Here is a 14219-nt window from a genome sequence, read left to right as displayed (position 1 = left end):
ACAGTATCAAGAATTTACTCATTTATTCAAATGACAATCATGTCATCATCTTCTGGAACATCATCATAACAATCCAATTCCTGAATTTCCTGGTGAATTTCTTGTGACTCCATTTCTTTCAGAATCAGTGGACCAAATCTCTCATGTTTAGCCTGGGGGGGAGGCTTATTTTCAGGGGATGCCTTATATTTCACTCAGAAGGAAACTTGTAAGTAGGTCTTATTTTCGGAGGATGTCTTATTTTCGGGGAAACACGCTAACAGAGGGAGAGTGTGATTTGTGGAAGTGTGGGGAGAAAACCACATGAGAGTTATCTTTATATTTCATTCTTTCTACTTTCTCTATTCAATTGTTTATTTAATAAATATTGGTTAAATACAATGTCTAAGGCTTATATTTACACTAGAGGCCTGGGGCACAAAATTCGTGCACTATGGGGAGGGGGCTGTCCCTCAGCCTGGCCTACACCCTCTCGCAGTCCAGGATAACTCAGGGGATATCTGCCTGCCAACTTAGGACCATTCCCCATGTGGGAAACGGGCCTAAGCTGGCAGTTGGAAATCCCTCTCACAGTCTGGGACCCCTAGCTTCTTACCACCCGCCTGCTTACTGCTCCTTACCACTCAGCCCTCTGCTCCTTAGCGTTGTTTGGAGGCAGGAGAGGCTCCAGCCACTGCCACTGCACTTGCCAGCAGTGAGCTCTATCTTTCTGTGTAGTTGTCTGTGGGCCAATTGGCTCTCTTCCTTCTCATTGATGGCAAGCAGCATGTGAGGCCAGAGTACACTGCCGTGGAATACAGAGGGTTGCCTGGAGCTGAGGGGAGGGGCTGGGCTCATGAGGTGAGATGGACACAGAGGATGCTATCTCACCCAATTGTGGGGCGGGCTGGCTGGCCTTCATCTACCTGACCCCACCCAGGGAGGGACGGAGCAGGGTGTCTGCCTCTCCATTCTCTATCCTTCCATCTGTGCCACCTGTCACCCTTGCCAGGCCTCCCCCAAAGTGAGTTCAGCTCAATCCCTGAATGTAAAAGGGCACAGGGGGTAAGGGGGTGGGGAAAGGGGTCTCCACTCCAGTGCCCTCTGATTCCCAGCGACAGGACCTAGTCTACAGGTCATGGTCTCTGGATGGTGGCCACAGCTGCAAGAACATAGATCTGTTTCAAGAAAGTTGGGAAGGCAGACTTTTGTATGAGCTCTATTCCAAAAGGTGGCAGTTTATTCACATTGTGGCAAAGACACCTTAAAGACACATAAGTGGGTAAAGTCATGGCCAAGCCAGCAAGCCAGGCCATTTCCTCATTCAATCTCTCTGAGGCGCATGGGCAGAACCAAGTCTCAGCTCTTCGCAGGACACTTTGGGGTGTGTGTGTGTGTGTGGGGGGGGGGTTTGAGCCTAAAGGACAGTGGTCTGTCTCAATTCTTGTTCTTTGGGATTTTTTTCATCATCGGATAAAAGGATACATACATTGGGGCAATGCTCTCAAGATACAATATTCCAGTTGCACCCATGTGATGATGACAGCACCCCTCAGAGGGAGGGAGCTGACAGATGGGGAACAGGGGATTCTGAAAACTGAAGTGATGACAGAGATGCTAAGCCTTTCCTTCACGTGTCTGACACCCCTCTTCAGGTGGCCTGCAGGCCAGGCGTCTGCTGGACCTTTACTACTTGAAGTCCTGGCAGGCTGCCCTGGGCCCTGCTAGGCGGTGTGCAGGGCTACCTGGGCCAGGGGGAGTGCCTCCCCTCGGCCCCAGCCACTCCTGGTACAGCTCCTGCACATGGGTGCTGATCTCTGGGGGCCACACCGGGATGGCAGCATAGATGCCTTCCATCTGCTGCAGCAGTGCCCTGTCTGCATACCCGTCCTCTGCTGGGCCTGGCCCCTGCCACTTAGGCATTCCCAGCGCAGGCCAGAACTTCCAAAGTAGCAGGGGAACTTGCCCCTCTGCAGCTTCAGAACCACTTCTGGATGTTCCAAAAGCCATAAGTAGCCTCAAAGCGTAGCAGAACCTCTCTGTCCCTTTCAAGGGTGACCTCCTGGAAGTCTTTGTTCCTCAGGGTGTGATAGGTGAGCACTCCCGCGTCCTTACTGAACAGCTCCTTGGCCATGTGCCTTAAGATGTGCTCCAGGGACCCATCGGAGTTGACACCCTCGTGGAGCCTCGCCTACTTCATGTCTCCAAACAGAGTGTCCACGGCAGCGACATTCAAGGTGAAGTCACTTTGCTCCATTATCTGGACAATTTCACCTGAGGTTAACATGTGGTCAGCACCATGGGAACTATGCAAAGCTGAGGGAACATCAACTCAAAGGGCCTCCACTTTCTTGTCATAATACAGGGCCACAATGACGTGGAAAATCTTGTCTGGGGACAGGTTCTGCCATCTGGCAAAGCAATCCTTCATTAGAGAGGCCACGATCTGCTGGGGAGAGTTGGCCATGCAGAGGTGGGGGTGATGGGGTGACCCAGCACATACTCTGCATATCGGTCCCAGTCGGGGCAGGCAGAGGTTAGCATGGGTAGCTGAGGCTCTTCCACACGGCGCTGGCAGTACCAATGCACAGATTCCTTCCGACTCTCCAGGATGCTGAAGTCTGCAGCTATCTTCACATCAAAGACAGTGCACCCCAAGGCTTTTGAAGAAACTGCAGAACCTTCTGGATGCATCAGTGTCACTGAGGCTGAATTTAGCAGCAAAATAAGCCAGAGACTGACGACACACAGACACTGCCAGCACCTTGTGCTGTAAGGTGTCACATTTCTTATTAAGGTTCAGAACATAGAAGAAGTCCTTGGTGTTCTGAGAAACTTGGACTCCTTCCTCTGTGGTCACACAACTGTCACACGCCAGGCAATCAATCAGAAATAACCCAATAAAGAAATTTAAAAAAAGAAAAAAGGAACAAAGAAAAGAAATAACTTGGCATTGGCCAGCTTGTGAAATTCTCCCTTCTCTCTGTTCTCCGGAGCAGAATTCAAGATGTTGACTGTGGCATTCTCTTGGTCATCGGGTTTTTTGTTTGTTTGTTTGTTTGTTTGTTTGTTTTTACTACATTCCTTCTGTGTGCAGTGACCACGCTTCATCTGGAGCAGGGTGGGTGGAGGCTAGCTCGAGTGACCTGGAGGAAGCACTGGGAGAGCAGTCAGTCACTGCTGGTTGTTCCTGGCACTGCAGGCCATATCCTTTCTTCCTTGTGAAGTGGCTAGGGAGAGGAAGCAGATGCAGTGCCTGAGGCCGAGTTCCAGGAGGCCAACAGCTCTGTCCAGATTGTACTGGAGGCTCTGGTCCATTGGTGCCCCGCCTGTCTTCTAGAGATTATATCTGCAGGACTACTAAGGAAGACAGTCCCCTGCCTCCACCAATGATTAATTGGAGTCTGAGGGCCAGGAAGAGGGACCAAGAGGCCTGCCTTCCAGCTGCTAGCCAGTCCCCTGCCACACCACTCACTCCTGTTTCCTGTCAGCCATCCCCTGATCAATGGAGCCTGAGGGCTGGGGGATTGGCTGGTCCTCTGTTTATTCATTAAAGACCCTGGCTCTTTATATATATAGATTTCTATATACATGTATATTACATATACAAAGACATATTCCAAAATGGAAATCTGTAGGTTTTAATGAAATGCATTTTCTATAAAAACTGACCTGGATATATTTTATTGAATGCCTACAAAGTACTGAATAAAAGAGATCCAATTGAAACCAGCCAATACTTCTCTCACTCATTTTCTTTGTGGCTTTGACACTATCTTACTGTGGAAATTCTTATTTAGGACTTATATAATAGATTCTATTAACTTGCCTCTCAGCTCTCTGCATATTATACTTGACCATTTATTTCTATTTAAGAACCTTCTTAATCCATCTTATTCTCTGTTGATTTTTTCACAATTACATCAGCTACCCACTTTTTCTTTTTTTACCTTTTTATTGATTTCAGAGAGGGAGAAGGAGAAAGATATAGAAACATCAATGATGAGAGAGAATCATCGTTTGGCTGCCTCCTGTACACCCTTTACTGGGGATTGAACCCACAACCCGGGCATGTGCCCTTGATCAGAATCAAATGGGGACCCTTCAGTCCACAGGCCAAGGCTTTATACACTAAGCCAAACCAGCTAAGGCCACTTTTCTTTACAAAAACTCTCCCTATGATATCCTCTCATTCCCATCCTTGACTTGAAATTTTTAACTCCAATCTAGATTGCCATCTTGGGCCCCAAAGACATTTCAGTCCACTGCTGGGACTCTCTTCTTAGAAATATCTCATATCTGCACCATGTGCCCCACCTTTCTCTGTTTCCTAATCTGTTTCTCCTTCTACATTTCCTTCCTGTCCAAAGAGCACCACCAGTCCTCTGTGACCTAACCCTGAAACTTCAGGTCATCTTAATCTTAACTATCAATAACGCCTCCCTTATTCATTTTTCATCTAGTGTTATTGTTCCTATCAATTGTTAACATTTCAAATTCATCTTCTGTTCCTCCTATTGCCCCTTTCTTTGTCCCCATCTTTATTTCTCACTTGAATTTCTGTAATATCTGTCCTGTCTTTAATCAGATTTCTGACCAATTCATCTTCCAGGTTGGTATTGGAACAGCCTTTCCGCAACATAAATCTTAGTGTGTCACTCCTGCTCTATGCAACCTTAATTGGTTCTCATATCTTGCAAGATGAAATCTTGATTCAATACAGGAATTGGACCTTGTTCACTTAGTTTACTCATCTCCCGTGACTTCCCCACATTTTCTTCTGGCTGCAGCCCCACCAAAATTCTTACTTTCCCAGAATTCACTATGTTATCTCTCTATCTGAGTATTTGCAAATATCTTTCCTCTGCTTACGCTGTTCTTTCCCCCATTTCTGCCCATTTAAGTCCTAATATATTTTCCAAGACAACTCTTTGACTCCTGTGTCTTACATAGAAGCATTCCTCTCACAACAACCTGCTCCCGCCCTGGCAGGCAGCACTAGAGAAGCAGCTCCTCGCTTCACTGAATGTTAGGGGATCTGCAATCTAGTCTACAAATCTTTGCCTAGTTTCATTAAATTTTGAAACTAGTTGCTATCTTCAACATGTAGATTTTTCTTAAAATTATTTTTCTTCTAGAATAATTTACTACATGCATCTCAGTTTTACTCTTGAACTCTAGTTGTTCTTCACTTAGTTGCATGTTTCATTTTGATTTTCCCCCGCCAATGATAATTTGTGTATTCTCTCATAGTGAGGTTGAAGAACTTTCACCTGGAAATTCAATATCCTCATTCTTAACTGAGTGCCAAGGTTCACTTATAATTTTAAATTGTGTAGCAAAGTATTTCTCATTACTTTTATTTTCCTGTCATGTCTTAATTATGTTTGAATTTGGGGAATATGATCTTCATAATATAACTAAACTTTTGCCACAATGATTAGCATTTAAATGAATTTGTTCCTTGTCTTTCTATTTATCTTTATTGCTATTTTAACAAGGTGATATTATTTTATATGTATGTTTATTTATTGAACAGAATGTTAGGTGGCACTTTTTTAAAAAATATATTTTATTGATTTATTTTTTATTTATTTTTTTTACAAAGAGGAAGAGAGTGTGATAGAGAGTTAGAAACATTGATGAGAGAGAATCATCGATCAGCTGCCTCCTGCACACCTCCTACTGGGGATGTGCCCTCAACCAAGTACATGCTCTTGACCGGAATCGAACCTGGGACCTTTCAGTCCGCAGGTCGACCCTCTATCCACTGAGCCAAACTGGTTTCGGCATAGGTGGCACTTCTTGTGTCATTAAATATTATGTCTAAATATGGCTATCAGCTTGATATTTGTGTAATATGAGGTATCCATGTCTTTAATTTGTTTTATTTATTTAATTTTTATTTTATTTAATATCAGTAAGGTTGTACATGTTTTTATATATTTATTAACTTGCATTTTTTTAGAAAATTACTTGTTAATTTCTTTCACCCATTTTTAATTGTGAAATTTGTTTTTTCACATTATATCTTATATTATATTACAGTATCATGGATTAAATCTACTGATAGATGTTTTGTGTTTTTACAATTTGCCATTTGTTTTACAACTTTGTGCATGGTATCTTCTTATTCTTTTGATCTGTAGATGCTAAAATATTTATGTAGACAAATTTATCATGATTTTCATTGTTCTGCTCCCTGCTTTTTTACACAGAATGCCTTTTCCTCTTTATGAAGAAAATTATTAGCCAAATGGTGCTTTTATAATTCCTTTTTTTTCTTTTTTTAATATTTAATTCTGTTATTCATTTGGCATTTACTTAAAAAAATTATTTGAGATAGAAATGAAACTTATTCACCATTAAAATTAACCTAATTTTCTACTTATTAATTACAGCTTTATTTTTGCACTTTTTAAAAAGACCATATTGTCATACACTATTTTTTTGTGTGTAACAGAAACTTTTAGGAGTTTTCTGTTTCTGGACTTGTTTTCAGGTCTTAGTGATTTTGTGTCCTTGAATAAGTCAGTTTATTTCTTGATGTTGAATTCCACTGTCTGCAAACAGAGCTAGATCTACTTGAAGATCATTTTAAAGATTAGAGATGATTCATATGAAATTCTTATCACAACACACGGGAAATGAGAAGCACTGGGTAAATAGAAGTTCCTATTTATTGTTTGTTTTATTGATCTATATTTCATCTTATGCTAGTAACACAATGACAAACACATTTTCAAATTTAGCATATGCTCAGACACATCAGCCATGGGAAAACTCTGACATATTTACTTACCACATAAGCCTAACTACCAATGATCTCCACCCAGAAGTCATAAATTTAACAAATACTGAGTACCTGCAATGTGTAAAACACTGAATTCGGTACTATGGGGAATACAAAGATAAATGAGAAATAGGAGCACTGCTCAGCATTTTTCTATTATGCACAATGTAAATTTATTTATTCAACCAAATATTTATTAACAGCCACTATGATCAGACACAGTTCTAGAAGCTAAATGTAGCTATAGAGTATTCTGTCCACATACAAATCTGAACCTGCATATGTTAGATATGAACAAATATCTTCCATTTGGGGAATTCATTGAGATAACCTCATTTCAAAATTTAACTCAAATACCTTCTCCTAGCCTAAACCACTTTGGCTCAGTGGATAGAGCATCAGCCTGCGGACTGAAAGGTCCCAGGTTCGATTCAGGTCAAGGGCATGTGCCTTGGTTGCGGGCACATCACCAGTAGGAGGTGTGCAAGAGGCAGCTTGTCGATGTTTCTCTCTCATCAATGTTTCTAACTCTCTATCTCTCTACCTTCCTCTGTATAAAAAAATCAATAAAATATACAAATATATAAGACTTTCTCCTTCAGGAAGTCTTCCATGATTTTTCCATTAGAGGTCATTGTTGTTTAATCATACTCATCCTTTGTTCCTCTTTATTTCTCTATTATAGTTGCTCAAGAGACATATTCTTCTGGCTTTCCAGAGCATTTGAAAAAAATTCTATTAGAGCATTTTGGTCTTGATACTGTATTTGTAGGCCTATCTGTTAGTCAACTCCCTCCTCCCTTTAGGCTGTCTCCTGAAGGTCAGAGCTACACCTTTGTCTCCCTAGCAAACCACTACCTATTCAATAGTGAATAATATATAAATGTTGCTCAGTTTCTTTCCTGATTTAGGATATGATAATTGAATAAACTTATCATACTGCATCTCATTTTTTAGCTCTGTGTGTATTTGTGCAATGTGTTCCTGGCTGGGAAATATTTTTCATTCATTTTTATATATCCAACTATAACATGTTGGTCCTTATGAAGCAAGGCACAAATATTGTACTTTAGTTATATACTAGCTACTTTGAAATATGAATACTGGGGGGAGAATAAAATATATTTACCATTATCAGTATTAAAAATAATGCTAAAAATCCCAAATAGTATCAATATTGAAATTTTGAGTTGTTACTAAATTTTTCCTGAATCCTGCGGTTTGAAATTTTATTTAACTCATAAAATTCTTAATTATGTCACTTATTAAAATTTTTGTAATTGTCTTTTATCATTTCACCTATTACTTAAATTCAATATTATTCTTAAAATTTTCAGGTCTTATTCCCCCCTCTGTAATTGTAATGTAACTCCCTTATGAACAAGGTCAATTTCTTGTTTTTCTTTACATGCCCCACATCAACTAGCACAGTTTCTTGATTTCATTAGGACATCAAAAATCTTACTTATTGATTTAATTCATTAAAACTTTATTCAAGGATATATTTAATAGATTACCAAAGTGAGTACAACCTATCCAGCTTGATGTTTCAGAATCAATTTTGTTTTCAAAACTCCACAGCAATGACATATTCATTCAATAAATAATTTTGAGTACATGCAAGATACTGGGCCAAATATGGTATATTAAAGATAAACATTTATTGAGTTCCTAATATGTGCTCAGTATTGGGCACTTTATATGTTATTGCTTACTTCACCATCACAACTACATGAAATAAATATTATTATGATTCCCATTTCATCAGTTAAAGAAAATAATAATAATAACAAAGCTTAAACAACCGGCCTAAATTTTAAAAGGCAGGGAATAATTTAACAAAAATATAATCCAAATCTATCCAGGCTCAAGCTTCAAATCTAACTATTATGCTATATTGCCTAAAGATGTATGTAAGAATTTATCACTGAAGAGATAAATTATAGTTTATCCTTCATCAGATAAAATTCATAGAAACTTTATAAATAAGTCACTTTGTTTAAGATTAAAATGTCACAAAGAATACTTTGTTTTAATATTAGCAAATTATTGCATTAAGTTTCAATATTAACAAATATATTCATTTCAACATTATCTGTATTTAATGTCAAATGCTATGAATAATGTAATTTTTTGTAACTCACTACACTGTAGATTGTTAATATAAATATCTTGATACTGAAATGATGAGGATGCATTTTTCATTAAAAATAAGAAAACTATATTTCAAATGTACAGTTACATATGTATCTGGTTTACAAAACATGTTTAATTAATGTTGACCTAATAAGTCAATATGAAGAAAGAATCCCAGGAGATTCCCTCTACAATCAAATAAAAGACCTACTTAAAAGTAAGTTCTGACAACTGAAGATTCTAAATACCTGATATGCACCTTTACTGAACTCAAAGATCTTCATTCTCCCCACTCCTAAAGGCACAAAGACATACTATCCTGTATAATAAAGAATGTAATATGCAAATGTGGCAGAGAGCAACAGGGGGGGGGGGGGGGGGGGGGGGGGGGGGGGGGGGGGGGGTCAGAGCAGCAAGCTATGAGGAGGAGTTTGGGGAGCTACAGGAGGGTGGGGCAGAGGGCAGAGAGTTGCTGGAGGGAGGCTGAGAGCTACTGGTGAGCTCAGGGATTCGTGCTCAGGGCTATTTGTTTTAAATTAAGTGTCATTGCTGCTCTTTTATATTTTACAATTCTTTGACCTGAAAAGAGCACTTACATTTCTAAAAAACAAGCCATTCCGGAGAAAATTGAGAAAAGATATAAATCCAGTTCCTATCTCACTGTTAGATCTGTCTACACTGAACAGTTCCCTGGTTGTGAAATGTAAATGATAGCTAAAACATTCTGCTAATTTCCAAGTTCCAATGCAAAATGGATTCACACAACACTTTAGTGTTCTGGTTTGCAGCTAATGGATAGTACTGGTTGTTCCACAGACATAAAAACAAGCTATTATAATTCCATGAAGCTATGTAATATGTGTGGGAATAGGTATTGGCTGTATTCACTAGTATTTGAGAAGAAAAAAAAAAAAAATCAGCATCACTGAGCCTAAGAATTATGGTACAAGGTCTTATAATCTTCAAAATTGAATGTTTTCTTTTTCCTTTTTATATATTAAAGAGGTCATAACTACCTATGTGTAATACCAGATTGTCTAAATAAAAATATAAAAGTGATTAGAATAAGTTGAAATTGTAATTAAACTACTCTAATCCAAAATCAACACAATAGTCCAGTGTTTTTCAACCTTTTTTGGGCAAAGGCACACTTGTTTCATGAAAAAAATCACGAGGCACACCACCATTAGAAAATGTTAAAAAATTTAACTCTGTGCCTATATTGACTATATATAAAGTAATTCTCTTGAATAGGAATCAAATAAACACAAAGAAAGTATTTTATAATTACTTTATTATGAAATATTAAGTAAATAAAATAGTGAAAAATTATAAAATTCTTGTCTTGTCTGCACCTATGGCACACCAGGCAACCTCTTGCAGCACAGTAGTGTGCCGCGGAACAGCGGTTGAAAAACGCTGCAATAGTCTAATGTCCTTGGTATTTCAGCGGCTGAAACGGTTGTGGAACCTAGCATAAAAGGATTACAAACTTCAAGGAAACTAAATTAATCACACAGCTAAAATGTGAACTGATGGGGGGGGGGGGGGGGGTTCCAGTCTTATTTAACAAATTTGAAAATTGTATTTTCTACACTGATCTTAGCCAAAAGGCCTCTAATGTCCTAAGTTTCCAAAGTTCAAATGTTTTCTTATTTTCTGGAAAAGTAAACTTAGCCCTGATAGCTTATGAATCGAATCTCTTTATAAAGTAACTAAAGGCCACTCTAAAGGCACTTGCAAGAAAATGTGAATAATCCTCTGAAGTCCTACTGCTCTTCCAAACTTGTCCCTCTCAGTACTGTGAGACCATTTAGCAACAGTCATTCCAAAGAATGTTATATCATAAACCATCTTTGTGTATTAAGAAAGGCCATTTACACCAGCAAAGATGGTAGAAAATGTAGCACCCCTATAGATGTACTTACTATTATAGAAAAAGGGTTTGAAGTAGTCTGTCAAAAACCATTACTAAGAAGTACTCAAATCTGCTAGCAAGCTCCTGAATCAGATTTTATTCCATCAGCTGACGTTCCTTGTGTATCTAGAAGCAAGACATGGTGTCAGATCCTGAGGCAAAAAAAAAAAAAAAAAAAAAAAAAAAAAAAGAAGAGGGAAGGATCCTTCCCACTGGGAGTTCCCATCAACCATGACCAAACATGGGAACAACATATTTCCACATATAGCAACACCTTCATATCCTTCACCCTCCCCCAAAGTAAAACATTAACATCTGTTAACATTACAAATGCCAACAACTAAAAATTTACAGAGCTGTTTGTACAAATGATGGTGTATATAGAAGTAAAATGTAGAAAGAGCCCTAAACTTGGGGGGAAAATACATAAGCAAGATACTTTTTCTCTTGGTTCTCTCTGAATATAGTACCACGTTTTATTACCCAGCCTTCATTCCCCCAGCATTCCACCATCCTCTAATTCACTGTGGCTCAGTGTGAGGTGTTGGCTGCCTTTTTGCTATTTTTTAAGGTGCTGACCTTTCATGAGTTTCTTGGCTGATTGGCCTGATTTGGCATAAAGAACTCCCCAACTTTTCTTTCCAAACTATTTTTTTCCTACATTGCTCTGTAAAATGTCTTCCATTCCTCTCATGCCACAACTCTCACTTATTCCAATTTTCCCCCCAATCCTTCATCACACTGACAGATGAGAGTCTGAAACAAAAGGTTCAGAAATATATCAGCCCACTCTTTAAAATGTTAACTAATTTCTCTCACTGTCAAGTAAAGAGGAATATTGAGCTGGGTCTTTCCAGGCCAGGTGATGCCTCCTGAGAGCACATTAAGGCTCTTTTGGAAACTACCTTAAATTTTTTTTAGGTCACACAGTATAGAACACTAAATTGTATCCTGGGGGCATATATAAGGCACTGAGCAGCTTCCAAAGGGATTCATCTTATTCCTAGGGAATAGGTTTTTGGGTTGGTTTTTTTTTCCCATCCCAAAATAATGTTATTCAAAATGAAATAATTGGAGGATGACTTCACCAGTCCTTTATATGGAATTTGGAAAGGGCGTTAAAGGGTTAGAAATATTATCATTGTAACCCCTCTCCTATGAACAACAGATGTGGAAAGAAATCACTATTCTACAGAAACAGTTCATTTTAAAATAAATCAATTAAAGACATTACTGAAGACAAATAAAAACATCGAGATATTCCTCATTTATATTCAAAGCTAAGGATTAGGAGAACAACCCAATTACTCATCCAATCTGCCTGTTTAAGCACCTGTCAACTAAAGGGATTAATATGCCTTATGTTTATGGAATTAGGGGCAGCTCTGTCACAGTCTTTGCCTGAGAGCCATTAACAAACACATTTTCTAAGTATGTATTAGCATTCCTTAGCTGTCACTACTGTAATGACCCTGATATAAGCTAATGAAAGCATTCAGATTTCACAGCTATGGTGGTGTACTTAGAAGGTTATGCCCTCCTCCCCCCAAAAAAGAGAATTGCTCCCCCACCTTAAAAAACAGTTGTTGCAAATATCCAGTTCATAGAAACTAATTATTCTTATATTCTCACAGGGATTTTTTTTTCTTCTTGAAGAGACAAATTAAAACAACTGTGGGAAGGAAATGATTAAGTCACAAAACTGTAAAAATGTAGAGAGCTACATAATGTAGAATCTGAGTTATTAGAGATACCATATGTAGCATCTGCAAATGATTATCACTCTCAGATGGTAGCAACACCTGCCTTGGCTCTGGTTTTGGTGTGAAACTCTCAAACAAAGGTATTGATACTTTAATGAGTCTATTTGAAGATGAGTAACCACTTTGGCAGCAATTTCCTTCCTTTGACAAATGGAATAAGCACATAAATATTCTGTATGTATATAAATAATTTAATCCAAATCACATAAGAATAATCAATAATAAAGACAAACCAGTTAAAAATTGGTAAAATTCTTGAATCCATACTTCACAAAGGAAGATGTAGGAATGGCCAATAAGCACATGAATAGGAGCTCCTCATCACTAATCAACAGGTAAGTGAAAATGAAAACTATGATGAGATCCTCTTCACACCCATTAGTGTGGCTGAAATGGCAAACTGAGGTCAATGAGGACTTGAAACTGGAAATCTCAGAAATTGCTAATTTGAATATACAAATGGTAAAACCATTTTGGAAAGTTACTTTCTTTAAAAGCTAATATGCACCTATCCTATTATATCTGGTGATTCCACTCCTAGGTCTTACCAAAGAGAAGGAAACATGCATCCACAGAATAATCTATATAAAAATGTGCATTGCAATTTCATTCATAAGAGCTCCCAATCTAGAAACAACCCAAATGTTCATCAACAGGAGAATGAATAAACAAGTTGCATGTATAATGAAATGCCCCTCAACAATGAAAATGATTGAACTATTGATATATGCAGCAATGTGAGAATGTCAAAAATGTGATGCAGAAAAGATGCAAGACCCAAAAGAATACATCTTCTATTCTATTTTTCTGGAGTTATATAATAGGCAAAACTAATCTTTGGTAATAGAAATAAGAATTTTTTCCTCTAAGAGATAGGATACTGACTACAAAGGGACAAAGGAACTTGCTGGGTGATATAAATGTTCTATATCTTAATTGGAATGCTTGTAACATGAATGTGCACAATTGTCAAAGGCATACAATTGTGCACTTAAAATTGTGTGTTTATTGTATGTAAAGTATACCTCCATAAACAAATGCAGACCTAAGAATGATCAGTTACATTAACACTGACCACTTCAAACTGCTAAATGATAATAACTAAAAAGTATATAGTTTGCATAAGTGCCAGCTGGTCTAAGGAGTTTAGATATATTATCAAATTTAACCCATTTAACAATCTTAACAGGATAAATGCTATCATTCCCATTACACAGATGAGAATCTGAGAGGTTAAATAACTGATCCAAGGCCATTCATCCACATCTTATAAAAAAAAAGTTAATAAGTGTAAATATATATTTATAACAACTTTGAAAAGTCCTAAGTTGATAAGCTCTTTAATATACACATTACACAAAGTTACATGGTAAATAAAAAAGACATTAAAAAGTATTTCTGACTTCTGAATGTATATGTTTGTGATAATTAAACTGCTCAACAAAAAAGCTATAAGAAACTGAGAAAATATAATTTTTATCAAGATTCATTAAGTATATTCAGGAATATTCAGCCTGTAGAGGCAGAACAAATGTGTATAGCTCTGGGAGAATTAACAACTTACTAAGGGACATCTACCTACAGGAGTTGGAGGCCTGATATAGCTGGCATCTTGAATGGTGACTTGGAT

At 38.1% G+C, this 14219-nt stretch overlaps 1 protein-coding gene and 1 pseudogene across 1 annotated transcript in view; both read right to left on the bottom strand.

Annotated features, from left to right (window-relative positions):
* The window catches only part of HS6ST3 (heparan sulfate 6-O-sulfotransferase 3), a 682367-nt gene that overhangs the window by 357503 nt on the left and 310645 nt on the right, over positions 1-14219 (bottom strand). The window lies entirely within an intron of this gene.
* Positions 1408-3090, bottom strand: LOC118729837 (annotated as a pseudogene).

This window comes from Pipistrellus kuhlii, unplaced genomic scaffold, assembly GCF_014108245.1.
Source record: "Pipistrellus kuhlii isolate mPipKuh1 unplaced genomic scaffold, mPipKuh1.p scaffold_m20_p_3, whole genome shotgun sequence".
In the NCBI taxonomy this organism is placed as follows: domain Eukaryota; kingdom Metazoa; phylum Chordata; class Mammalia; order Chiroptera; family Vespertilionidae; genus Pipistrellus; species Pipistrellus kuhlii.
This window is presented reverse-complemented; position numbering and strand designations above follow the sequence as displayed.